The sequence below is a fragment of the Pterocles gutturalis genome, unplaced genomic scaffold (assembly GCF_000699245.1).
Source record: "Pterocles gutturalis isolate BGI_N339 unplaced genomic scaffold, ASM69924v1 scaffold40907, whole genome shotgun sequence".
In the NCBI taxonomy this organism is placed as follows: Eukaryota; Metazoa; Chordata; class Aves; order Pterocliformes; family Pteroclidae; genus Pterocles; species Pterocles gutturalis.
In genome coordinates this window covers 6272-19501 of record NW_010117003.1, presented here as the reverse complement: position 1 = coordinate 19501, position 13230 = coordinate 6272, and positions in this window count along the sequence as shown.

Sequence of the window (13230 nt, the reverse complement as noted above, 5' to 3'; positions counted from 1 at the left end):
TCTGATCAAAGTTGTTATTTTCATCTTTGCTCTAGTAACCAAGATAAGAGCGTAATAATTTACCTTCTTTTCATATTTACTCTAACTGTTGGAATGTAATCTCTTCTCTCACAGGTTTTTCTGTTTTCAAACACTGGAAGAGCAATTTTGTAACTTAGAAAAATATTTTACTTGGGGTCATTAATCACTGTTCTGTCATGCACTTGATTTTTATTTGAGATCTTTTCAACAAGAGATTTGAAGGGTGACCTACATTGTCTGTCTCCCGTTAGACTCATCCTCCCTGAATCATTGTACCTGTAGCCCCAGCGTTAGTGTGTCATCTTTGTCCCCTCAATAAATGTTCCCTCAGACAGCAGATGCAAAGCTGTTGTTTAATGTTAGTGAAATTTGGAACATGCTTTGGGAATTGAGGAGAACAGAGCCTAGCCATGACTCTGGTTTTCCTTGCTGGATGTTTTTGTACTCTGTCTTTAAATATAGTTAGACTTCCAAATACTGATAAAGACAACTCTGTGACTTTTCCCTGTTTTTTAACCAGAGAACTAAAAGCAGTGGGCTTTTCTTTCTTTTCTTTTTCTTTTAATAATTCAGTGATGAATATAATTCTTGCTTCTTAGAAGGATGTTACAGATGCTGTATACTTGCTTCCTGAAGATGATATTGAGTATATATAAGTTGTACTGGCTTGGTAGAGTGAGGCTTGCAAAGCAGGCTGACCATTGACTATGTTTTATACTTATATTTTGAGCAGTATATTAATAAGCATGACAAGAATTTCACAAAAATAAATCCCTTCTTCTTAATGCTGAGAAGAGGGGAGATGCTTAAAGGAGAAGGGAATAAATAGCCTTCCTCTTTACAGGATCCTTTTCTCCTCTTAGTGCATGTAACTCCCTGTTAGGAATCATGGGATTAGTGCATGTACATCAAGGGGAGAATAATCAACATTTCATATTTTCTTAGCATAACTTAATGGTCATGCTTTCTTTTTAAAAATATAATAAATACATCATCAGTTACTTAAACTTTGCTCTTTTGAAGAGACATATCAGTAACCATTTGGAAAATGAAATATACAGCAATGCACAAAAAGTACAGAACCAACACAGATCTCTTCATTTTGAATTTTGTCTCCTCAAATAGGGTTTTTTATACATGCGTGCGTGCACACCTACACAGGGTATGTATAAATTAAAATTACTGGAAATAGCTGAAGTTAATGTCACTAATGAAGATTAGCAGGTGGCTTGGATTGGAAAAGTGAGCTTAGATTTTATATCTTATTTTCTTCTGTTTTAATAGAACATAGCTTGTATATTTAACTAACAAGCCCTTTAAGAGCAATAATAAACAAAAATATGTCATGTTTTTTGTCTTTTGCTTTCCAACCATGCTAGGTTTAATAAACTTAAACCTTAGGAGTGTTTTCCCTCTCCATCTTTCAGAACTTTCATTTCTTGCTTAACTGTTCAGACTAAATACCATGTTCTCCAGTATGGACTTGCAAGCTGACTGCCATGAAGTTCGGCATTGGCTCCAAAGATGAATGGTTCTCAGGCTAATACGGACAGATGCTATGCTCTTGGCCTTGGCAGCACTTGTCTTTGTCATGAAGATCAATGATGTTGCTCTCAAAGTGGGATTTGCAGTTCCAAGGTAGCATCATGTTGAGCTACGTCTAAGAACCTGGTGGGACAGCTTGGAGACTGCTGGCGGTTTGGCGTCTCTCTGTTAGGAAGGCACAAAAAGCTGATGCTGAAGAAGGACCAGATAACTGTTATCCAGAGGAATCGGCTCAGTAGGGATTACAGTTCGCTGTTGCTCATTGTGGGCTGAATGTGCTCTTGCAATTGACTTTGCGTCACTGAGGAAAATATTGGTCTCCAACACGAAGAGCATGGGCAACATTCCTTTTTTCTGCTTTGACTTATCTTGAAGGGCTCTACACTTAATTGCTGACCAATGAGAATGACTACTACCTTTGTCCTGTTTGCCTAGTATTTACAGAAGAAGTGAGTGTGTCTGCTCACTTCCACCTGATACCACTTGTCTCCATCACCAATGTCTTTCTATTTGTTTGCCTGTATTTTCTGTAGATGGTTTGGTTATGACCTCTTAGCTGGAACTTGGAGCTTTCCAGTTCAACCAGTCCTATAGAAACTGTCTTGCATAGCTGGGGTTTTGTCTTCCTGGTTGGCATGCTCAGTAGGTCAGTAGTGACACAGCTGTGTTTAAGTTGTGTTAGCGATAATGCAACTTTGCTGCTTCAGAGAAAAACTTTTATTAGGGAAGAGAAGTCCTTCCCAGGCCTGCTCACATAGGCCGTCACTAACTGGTAACAGGTCCCTCTGGCATTGATGAAACCAATAGAAGGGGGTTGGGACAAGGTCTTCACTAACAGTTGGAGTAACTAGCAGGTGGGGGTCACTGTACATTTAATAGTTGCTAAAGGTACTGTTTCTGTCTGGGACTACCGCAAAATCTGTTTTTGCTTCCTGTACATTTTGAGTAAAGAAATGTGGGGTTGTGGAGACTTTTCATCATGCTGAGTTCACACTATGCAGAGTGTTTCAGGTTGAAGACACATAATATTTACATATGCTGACATCTTGGAGAAGTATTTATTAAGAAGTCTAAGGCCAAGAAAGGACAGACCTCGCCCAAGTGTGTTTCATTCAGATGCTGGAGGCCAATGCAGATAAGTGAAAAATCCATTCAAAGATTTCGTTTGAAAATCAGATGCAGCAGTGTAGCTCGCAGTGTCTCCTGGATACCCGTGCACTTACGTGAGTTGGTGTGAAGTTTCTGGTTCACAGTAGATGATTACTACATATTCACGTTTATGCCTGTGGAAAGAAGCCTGTCCCCATAATGGTAATACTGAATTTGTTCTTTGAGACAGTTTGTCACAGCTACTTTTTTTGATCTGTAAAGGGCTGCTCCAGGGCTGCCAGTGCTGAGTGAAGGCAGGATTTGAAGCAGGTGACAGGCGTTTGAGGAGCTGCAAGGTGCCTCACTGAGGGGAGGAGGATTGCCGACAGGTCCGGCCAAATTCTTGTCCTGAGAAAATTGAGCGATTGCCAGGAGCTTTGCAAACCAGAGATAAGTGTGTATGTGGGCAAGCAAGCTTTTGTTTGTGAAACCTCCTTGTAACAACTGACCTTGTAACCCTTGCCATGTTCATGTTATTGGGGGCAGAATTTGTCTTACGGGCTTGCTACAGATGGCAACTCTTATCCTGTCACTCTTCCCCCGTATTTATCTTGAAGACTAGTTTATGTCATTTTCTCAGAAATCTCTGCTTCAAGATCCTTGCAGGTTGTTGGTTGTAGGTTTTTTTACCTGCTGTGGTTTTGAGGAAGAACATTATTGAAGTCAGCATTACAGGGTCTGCACCACATTTGGTAGCCACCAGAAAACATAATGAAAATATTTCACACTTTGGAATTGCGAAAATAGTGGTTTGGCATCTGTAAGCCAAACATGTCACGTTTCTGTTGTCATCGGCCTCTCTAGGTTTATGGAAGGCTGCCTGTATTAAAATGTTACACCTGTATTTACAAGCCACTCTTCAGTTTGTGAAACTCTGAAAAAAGTTAATTTGTGTACTTTCACTGTTGAGAGTACTTGAGTGCAGCTGATTATCTATTTCTAAAAGTCTTTACATTTGCGGAAGCAGCATTTTATCTTTTTAAGAGGAAATGTATTTTAAAAACAGATGCTTTAGCAGAAATTGGAATTTAGTAGCACTTTTAAAATCTAAATTGGAAGTATTCTTTAGTGTGGGGGCTACCACTACCAATTTGCAGTCTTACACAAGTTTTATTTGTTTTTGTTTTGGCCCATGTGCATTTTCAAGGAGAACACATCGATTTACTAGTCACAGTAAAACCTAATTTGCAAAGGGAGGAAGAGTGGGCAGCAGAGGCTAATCAGGAATGAACTTTTTCTTTCCCAAGGCATGGACTGGTTCTATATACCTCCTTTACTACCTGCATGTGCATCTATCTATGCAGAGAGCCAAGCTGTGCCCCTTCATGTTATTTTGCTTCAGCTTTGTTAGAGCTGTACCTTGTGACAACTGAATGCTCCTTGCCTGAATGCCAGGCAGCCACTGTCAGCTTGCGTGTTGCTCACTCCTAAAGATCACCAGCAAGTACTGTAGCTTTAATGAAAACTTTCTCTTTGAGAAAACTCACCATCCTAAACCTGATTGATTTGTTACAAACTTGCCATTTGGAGGGAAGTGTAAGTACCAGATGATTGTTCTTAGCCAAATCTAATGAGTAATAAAACTGTATACAGGGTACACATTTACTGTGCATGTGTATATATTTTTGTACATTTTTACAGTTATTTCCTACGCTTGATTTTATGATGTTCAGAAGAGACGTGTCTGAACCTGGTTAAAAACAATAAGCTATTAAAAAAACCCAACCCTCTCAGCTGCTGTAGTTTCTACTAAGAACTGTGCCCAAACAAATACGCAGATTTACAGTGCTATGCAAATATTACTTTGTAAGTTGTCTCTTAAATTTTGCTTATTAAGTAGTTCACGCTGTTTTTACTGGGCTTTCAGAAAAAGATTGACGCAAAAGACTGGTAAAATAAAATAGCTTTGGCTGTGTGAAAGTACTGTATATTAGAATCTCATTCATGCTTTCAGTTGCTTATTTTTACTGTGTGTGATTTTGTACATAATGTGCTGGCATAGAGGGTTTTTTCATTGTGCTTGAATGAAAAAAAAAGGTGACTGCCCAGCATCTGGTTTTTTGAAATGTTACTAAGTAGCTGATAACATCACTGGGAGATCTGCATCCTTTTCCTATTTACCACTCTGTTCTTTGTAACTAAACATGCACTAAGGGCTATTTTCTTTTTGCTTTGGTTGGTTTTATTCCCATTTACGCTTTTTGGTCTCAGTCCTGCAAACTGATCCACGCAAGGACCACATGTCAACAGCAATAATCTGCGTGGATCGTTTGGGGGTCTGGGAGCCTGGGAGTAAAGAACAAGCTTAACCCTACGGCCATTCCCTGCACTAAGCCAGTTATTGAGAACTGCGGAGGGATGGTGCATTGCTGTAGCACTGATGGGAGCAGTATATCAAGTTTTGCACCGTTCATCCAAATGACCAGGATGGGAGGGTAGGGATGTTCCTTTCCTGAAGAATCCTCCAAAGTAAACCCAAAGCTGTATGATCTAAGAAGTTGCGACTCCAGAAGGGTAAGCTGACTGTACGGATAGATGCTGTAGATTAAGCCAGTTTTTCAAATCTGACGTGTTAAGTCTCTATTTTTCACTGGAATATAAAGACCTTCCTCCTTCCTCAGCTATACACCACATTGTACTCTCCCACCTGAAAGCCAACCAAGACCCACTAGAAGATCATTTGGCATTTTTGCTCCCCTCCCCATATTTTTATCAGAAGGCTGCGTTAACAGAAGTAGATCTCTACAATTTATCTCTAGTGTATTGCTGGCCTGCCTCTGTAGCTGCTCAGTCCCCTAAGACATCAGCTCTTCTTTAGGATGTTTGTGCCTGTAACAAATGACAGGTGTGTGATAATATCAGGTACCTCTGTCATTCTTTTGCTAGACTGCAAGCACTGAGCTCTTGGTTTCTCTGGTAGGTTTTCCTTTCCCCGATACTTTGCTCCTTTGAATATTCCAGGTTGTGCTGAGCTGCCTTAAAATGACAGATCAGTTGCACTGTGTGTAAGGGTATGAACAAACCTTTTTGGTGGAGAGGATGGGCTCTGATTCTAAGAGTACACAAGCAGAAACTTTTTTGTTACTTTCCTGTATTTGCACAAATACAGCTCTTCTTATCTCCATGCCTCCATTGAATATCCTCAGATCTGTAATTCATTTTTAAAGGCTGATGATTTTGATTTGGAATTTTGAATACTCTGTTCTGGGTATTTTTTTTTCATCTTTAAAGTGAAAAATATATGGGTTGACCTTTTTATCAGCAATAAAGAATTAATTCAATGAAGATGGTATGATCCTTAATACATGCATGCAAACCCAAGCCATGCAAAGCAAAGCCCCAGCTGATGGCAGAGCTCTGTTCCTCCATGTTGTCTTGCCATGTGCTTCAGAAGAGACATTACTATAGTTCTTGCCTTCTCTTGTTACCTATCCACCTACTCTTCTGCAAGTCCTCTTCCCTGAGCTGCTTGCTTTCTGTTGAACCAGCCAGTGTCAGACATCACAACTACACATACTGGAGAAGCAGAACTAGTGGGGTACTGGGGTGTATGGAGGAGGGTAAAGTAGCTGTGGAAATGGAAGAAAGCATTTGCTTCTTGGATGAAGGTGTAGGGCATGTTGTTAGGTGGTTTATCTCTGTATTGAGCAGTCCTTATCACAGTGACCTTTAGGTTGTGGGAGCTCCTTAAATGTCATCTCTTTAAATTGCAAACAGTAGGAAGTTGACTGTGGTGGCCTTTTCTGGGCATGGCCCTTCTCCCTTAATAGGAATCATATTTATTCCACCCTTTTTCTTACAGTACTGCATTATTCTATTTGGGAAAGCCTGGAATTTAATCAAAGCAAGGCCATGTCCTCAACACCAGACACAATCAGCTGCTGTGCTGGGAGTGAGTTCATGTTTCAGATGTGCTGTGCTCCTGGCTGCAGTTATGTTGGGCAGAGGGCTTTCTCGGGGGAGGAACGGGTGAATGCGCTTTCTACATAATTTTAAAACTGGTATTTGTTCCTGAGAGGCTTGACAGACTGAGTGCATCTATGAAACAAAACTTTGTGTAAGTATAACAGATTTTTATAGGTAGATATAAGCTTAATAACTCTGGTATGGATTAAAGAAATACTCTTCTGGATTTTTCCACCCTGTGCATTCACAGCCATGAACCTGTACTATTATATACATAATATGTCAGATTCCAATACTCTTTCACCATGTTCTTTTAGAATATCCCCCATGTGGAGGCTGTAATATTTAATATCAACTTTACTTATTTGAAGATAGTTGGTGTTACATCCCATTTCTGATTCAGCAGCATGATACAAATTATACTGAAAACACAACGCAACACAAATATAAGTTACTCACAGCAAAATACAACAATGGCAATGTACAGTTCAAGCACAATGCCAACGGGATCTCCATTGCCATTCTCTGTAATATCCTCGCTGTCAGGATCCTGGGCACCCCCAGTCACCAGTAAGGAATAGCTGAGTGAAGCCAGCTCAAGCCCATTGCTCTCTCTGAAATTCTTTCGTTAGTTATTTAGTTTTTGTACTCTGTGTGGGGCTGAGCTACGTTTTCGTTCCACCTGTACTGGTTTGCCTAAATCGGGGAGATGATTACACCACCAGTTGATCCACTCAGCTGTTCATAGCTGTTTATGTACAGCAAAGGCCACCTTCCAGTCCTCTTTGTGTTGAGCCAAAGTCAGCTGGCTTTGTCACGCTGAGGTCAGTCACCCCCTGCATTATTTATTCCCTGAGCTTCCCAGGAGCATTGCCCTTGCCCATCTCCACTGAGCCTCCTTCCCTCCTAGGGGTTTATTGGTCAGCCACAATAATCTCATATATCGGTGTGTGGTGTTTTATGGTATGTTATCTATATTGTATGATTGACAGATAGGTCAATTGATCCACTATAATGCTAACATCATTATGTTCCTGCTGTGACAAAGGCATGTGCCAAAGGGGCAGGATTGTGGTGGGCTGTATGGTGGGGCTGCTGGGGCTGGAGTTGTGCCACCTGAGGTGGCATGGCTGGAGCAAGCATTCCTGGTCACTGCTGGAAATGCAAAGCACATGGCTTCCCAAGGCATTAGCAGACTACCAGCAGCAGGTGCCACGTTGCCATCTGTGGTAAATGCCTCTGTGCAGACACCAGCACGTAACTGATGGGATATAACGAGCAGGCTGCCCGGGGACTAACTGACTACAAAGAACGTGGTACAGAGCACAGTTGACTCTGATGACAGGTTGTTTTTCTTTTCTTCACTGTGACTTGTGATGTGAATTGCCTTTGTAGGCAACATTTGCAAAAGTGGAATTCAGCAGTGGCCTGGTTGTCTTGTGACATCTTTTATTTACTTGTCCAATGATGATACAGGCAGCCACCTGCTATTGGTTGCTCCATTTATGAGGAAAATCAGTAGAAAAGAGAAAGTAGGCAGAGTTTAAGAACATCTGTAAATCCTCTCCCACCTTGCCTGCAATGAAATACAAATTCTACAAATATTTTCAGGAAAATGCTAATTCTTGTGTGCTTCCCGTCAGCTCAAAGCAGCTTGTCAAAGGCAGGAATGTGTGAGATTTCCTTTTGTCCCCATCTTTTAATTCAGCTGTAGCAAAGTTATATAGTCAAGATTAGGGCTGGAAGCTCCATCTTTTAATTGCAGACCTTTACCATGCAGATACACTTAATTACGCTGTTATGGGCTGCTTCTTCCAATCTATGGAAGGAAGATGCTTGTGGCAGTGGCTCAGGCTCTCCTCTGACATTCATGTTTTCTCCATCATACCGGGGAAGCGTGAGCTTTTTCATGGTGGTTTCCAGAAAGGAGGACAATGTTGTGCCTTATTCCACCTGATCAAAGCTCTCCACTGTATAATCCAGCCAGGCAGGACTCATGGAGCAGAATATGAGCCCTGCAGCTTGTTTGGCCAGCAAACATTTCCATTTTTGTGGTGACACTGAAAATGATGAGTTTGAGCTAAATCCTGTTCAGACCGTTGCGGTGACTGGGGTAGGTACAATTTTCTCCTTAGGGATTAACAACCAAAAAATAGCCTCATATAGCTGTTCAAGCTACTCTTACTTCTTTTTAGGCAGGAGAGGATGGTAAATGGAGGACTGCAGACCTAAGAGACACTGTCTTCTGTGCTTTCCCTCAAAGCAGGTTTGCAGGCTGTAAAAGTTGTGTCTGGTGTGCCGCAGAGCTGAGCTGCCCTCCTGAGGCTTCCCAGGGGAAAATCCTTACTGTGGTTGCTCCTCTCTTCATGCAGAATCTGCAGGTGCCATGTTTGAGTGAACAAGGCCAACTCATTTTTGTCACAAATGGACTTTCTTCTAGCTCTAAGGTGTTAGTTAAAGCAATTGCACAAGAAATGAGGCATAAGGAAAATGCAATCAATGTCGAATGGGCAGACTAAGCTCTTGTTAGGTCTTTTTCCCTGTGTTGCTGCTTTTCTCCCCCCATGTTACAGCCAGCATGTAATCATGTAGTTCCCATCATTCACAAACCTTTGTTCCAAATCTCTGGTATTTTAAAGGTCTATATTAACTTTTTTTTTTCTTTTTTTAAAGAAGTTAAAGGTTTTCAGTACAGAGTGCTTATTGGGGTTATAATAGCAGCATGTGCTAGAAGGACGGAGAAGCATTGCTTTCTGTCTCTGCCAGCAGGTAGGTCCAGACCAAGGCTCACTAACCTTTGCCTAAAGAGTTTGGCAAATCCTGTATTTCTTACCTGATGAATTTAAAATTAATGGCTCACTTAAGGATGGAAAAGACCTCCAGCTGCTGAGAAATGCTTCTGTGAAAGGACTTTTGCCTTCAGCAGCTGTGAGGTGTGGACAAGACACAAGCACGTGCTGCAGAGTGGAACCCTGTATTTTTGGGGAGGGAAAGTTGCTCAGAGCAGGGTTAGCCCCCTGTCAGGTGGGAGCAAACAAACAACATCCTCCTGCCACTCCCAGCTCAGAAGTGCAGCAAGATGGTAAACCTGCAAATTTGTTATTTCCTGAGACTATGCACTCTTCTCCTGGCAAGAGTACAAGAAGGCAGTTGGCCTATATAAATTAACTACTGCACATAATGAAACATAAATTATTCCTGTTAACTCTAATGTGATAACATGGTTAAGGAGAATAAATTGCACTGAAGTGATTTTTTTTTTTTTCTTACTCTCAGAGGGATCTCTCAGTGAAGCAACCTTCGGAGCTAATATTAGGTCTGAGAGCTTCATGAGTACTAACAGGATTAGGCACATGACTTCTTTTTCAGTCTGATGGGAGTTGAGTGTTTAATTCCCTTGGGCTTCTCTGAGATTTCAGCATGGATTCAGAAGCGGCACCCAAATGGTCAGCACACCCAGATTTGCCTCTCTGGCTGTCCTCTAGGCAAGGAGAAATTTGTTAATTCACCCATCAGAAGGGTAAATGGCCTTTCCAAGGAAGAGCACTTGGTGTGCAATCTGGGAAAAAAACAGTACTTACTCCCACTCAAGATATAAAACAAAATAAAATATCATAACTTTGTATAGTACCTTTACAAAAGTTAAATAATAGTGTGCTCTTCCACTTGCAGAGGAAACCTGTTCTCATTTACCAACAACTCACTTGGGGGAGGGTGTTCAGACTCAGTCTCACTCAGCTTCAGTTTGGTGCTCAGGGCAAGGTTGATGGTGCCTTTCCATCTTCAAACACATCTGAGAAAGACTAACATAGGATGCTAAAAGTAGTCAACACGTGATTGCAGTTGCAGAGCATTCTGGATATAAGTAGCAACAACAACAATTAGAAATATTTACAGTTTTATTATTTGCAGGGGCAGCAGCTGTCAGAACAAGAATTGATGAGAGATCTCATTGTCCTTTCTCGCCAATGATACCTTCTGTTTTACAGGTGTCTTAGTAGCTTTACTAAGAGCACCACTCTCTAATAGGTTCACATCCTGAAATACAAATCTGTGCCAGGAAAAGCCCGTGCTGCCTGTATGCTTTTGTGATCTCAAAACTTAAGGTACTGTTTGGTCTCTGGTTGTTTGGTCCTTCTCCTTTGGTCCTTCTTCTTCTCTATGAAATCACATATACACTGAAATTAAGAGGTGGCAGCTGTCAGTTTAACCCTCTGTGAGGTGTACCATTATCATGGTAATTAGGGCATCAGGCCTTTTCTTCAAAAGGGAAGGCTAGTGCTAACAGAGCACCCATTTGGTGATGGTGTAAGAAAAAAATTTCCTCCTAATGGGACTTACTCCTGCGAAGGCTTCAGATACCAAAAACCACACTCCACCCCTTCTCCCGTGCATGAAAACATCTGACATCTTCATAACTACATTCCAGTGCACGCGTAAAAGCTGTTCTCTCTCCATCCAAACTCAGGATGATGAGTTTGATTATACCTATCATGTCACTGCAGAATGCAGTTCCAGGGATCCAGAGGAGTGAAAAAAAAAAAAATAAAGTGGAGGATTCTTACCTAAATATTTACTTCTAGGTTTGTCAGGATGGCTTTCAGGGCCTCTCTTTCAGAGTTCATTATTCTTGTAGTACTTCCATTTTCCCACGCAGTGAGGACCTGCCTAAGGTAAGCCTGAAAGGGAATCTAATTTCTAATTAATACTGCAATTTAATTTAATAACTAATAGTTTTTGACATGCTAATTCTGAAATTAGATTTCCCTTGATGAATTCAGAGAAGAGTATTTAAATAATGGTGTAACTCATTTTAAGATTTCCTTTTTCCCTGTTCCGATCAATTTTTAATTATAGCTTGGGCATGTGAGCTGTTCCCCAGGCTGATGTGATGCACAAACAGAGATCCTTATTGTATAGAAAATCAAATTAGAAATTTTATGGTCTAGCTCTTACCAACTTCACTCATACTCTCCAGAAGCCAGTCCTAAGCAGGAGGATAAATGAAGTAACAACCCACAATTACTCTGTTACCATATGATTGTGCAAAAACATAATTAGTTGGTAAACTTTTATATTATTAATGTTTCCGTTAATGTATTTTCTGAAGTGACCTCTAGAAATGACCACACATCTACGTTTCTAATACTGTATTAAGTGAGGACAAATAGAGTCCTGATTATATGCTGGAAGAAAGGGTTTTCATTTGTCTGGAGTGTACAATCCCCAGCTGAGGCTGTCTGGGTGCATGGACCACAGTGTATAGCTGTTAAAACCATGTAAGCAACAGTGATTTACCTCCTGACCTGCGAACAGGGAGCGCTCTGGCTGTGACACAGGTAAATAAATTGTGGTGTCTGAAAGCCCTCATGGCAGGTCATGGCAGGTTGCTCATATCTGGCAATGCAGTCACCCTGTTAGCGGCGATACCAAAGCCCCTGTACTTGAGTTGTGCATGGAAACATCCCGTGATGGTGTCTTACCTCCCCCTTTTCCAGAGTACAGCCAGTGTTCAAATTTTTATTTTCCTGTGCTTCTAACTCCTTTTCTCAGGTTAGTATAACTTTCCAGATAAACAAGAAATAAGCCCTTTTCATCTATGGTCTTCAGTCTCAAGAGGAAGCCCAAAACTGCCCTGGGGTGTGACTACTCTGGGACTCTGCCTTGGACTCTCTCCCACTCATACTCTTGGCATAAATAAGAATGAAACTCCTCATACAAGCCTTTTCTCTCTTGACCTAGGATAATTGCTTTCCATTTTCATGCAGTAAGAGCTGACTATCCCATAATAGCTACTATGGCTGCAGGCTTGGCAGGGCTGGATAATATGAAAAAGGGGTCTGCTAAGGGATCAGGTTCAGAGGTGAGTAACAGAGAGAAGTAGCATCCATGAATGCTGGAGAGAGTGCTGGATGCTATCAGTTTGAATCTTGATGTTCAAGACCAGATAATTAGATGTAGTGCTAATTAGCCCAGCTGCCCTGCTGGCAGTTGAAGTGTTTCTGGTTTGCAGCTCAGGTCCAGGACTGACATCCTGAAAATACTCCAGAGCTACAGGAACTCCTGGGGTTTGAGGACCTTCTCTCCTGGCACCCGACCTCATTTCTGCCCGTGCTGGAAGCGTGCTCATTGAAAAGTTGTTTGGATTTTGTGAGAGCTGTAAAAGGCTCTAAGATCACTCCAGTATTACTAGTTAGTTTCTAAATAAGATTCAGTGACTCAGGAAATGGACATAAATGACCTGCTATAGGAGAATAAAGGAGGCAAGTATAGAGGTGGCTCAGCTGCAAACGTGACCATGTTGAATTGCTCTGGTCTTCAGAATTAGCTTGGAGTAAGAGCTGTCAGGTCTACTTTTTCCTCTACTTTTATTTTGTTTGTGTGGTATAGGGGGATAAAGAACAGTTGTTTGCACCATTAGACACATAACATTATCTTCCTGATAAGGATGTTCACACTTTCATACTCAAAGTTCATACTTAAAATTTCATACTTTGAACTTGTTCGTCTTTACCAAGGTGGATAAATGTAACATACTCGGCATTTGATCTGTGAGTTCAAATGCCTTTCTGCTCATTCCTGCAAGGTGAAGCTGCCTTTGATAACTCA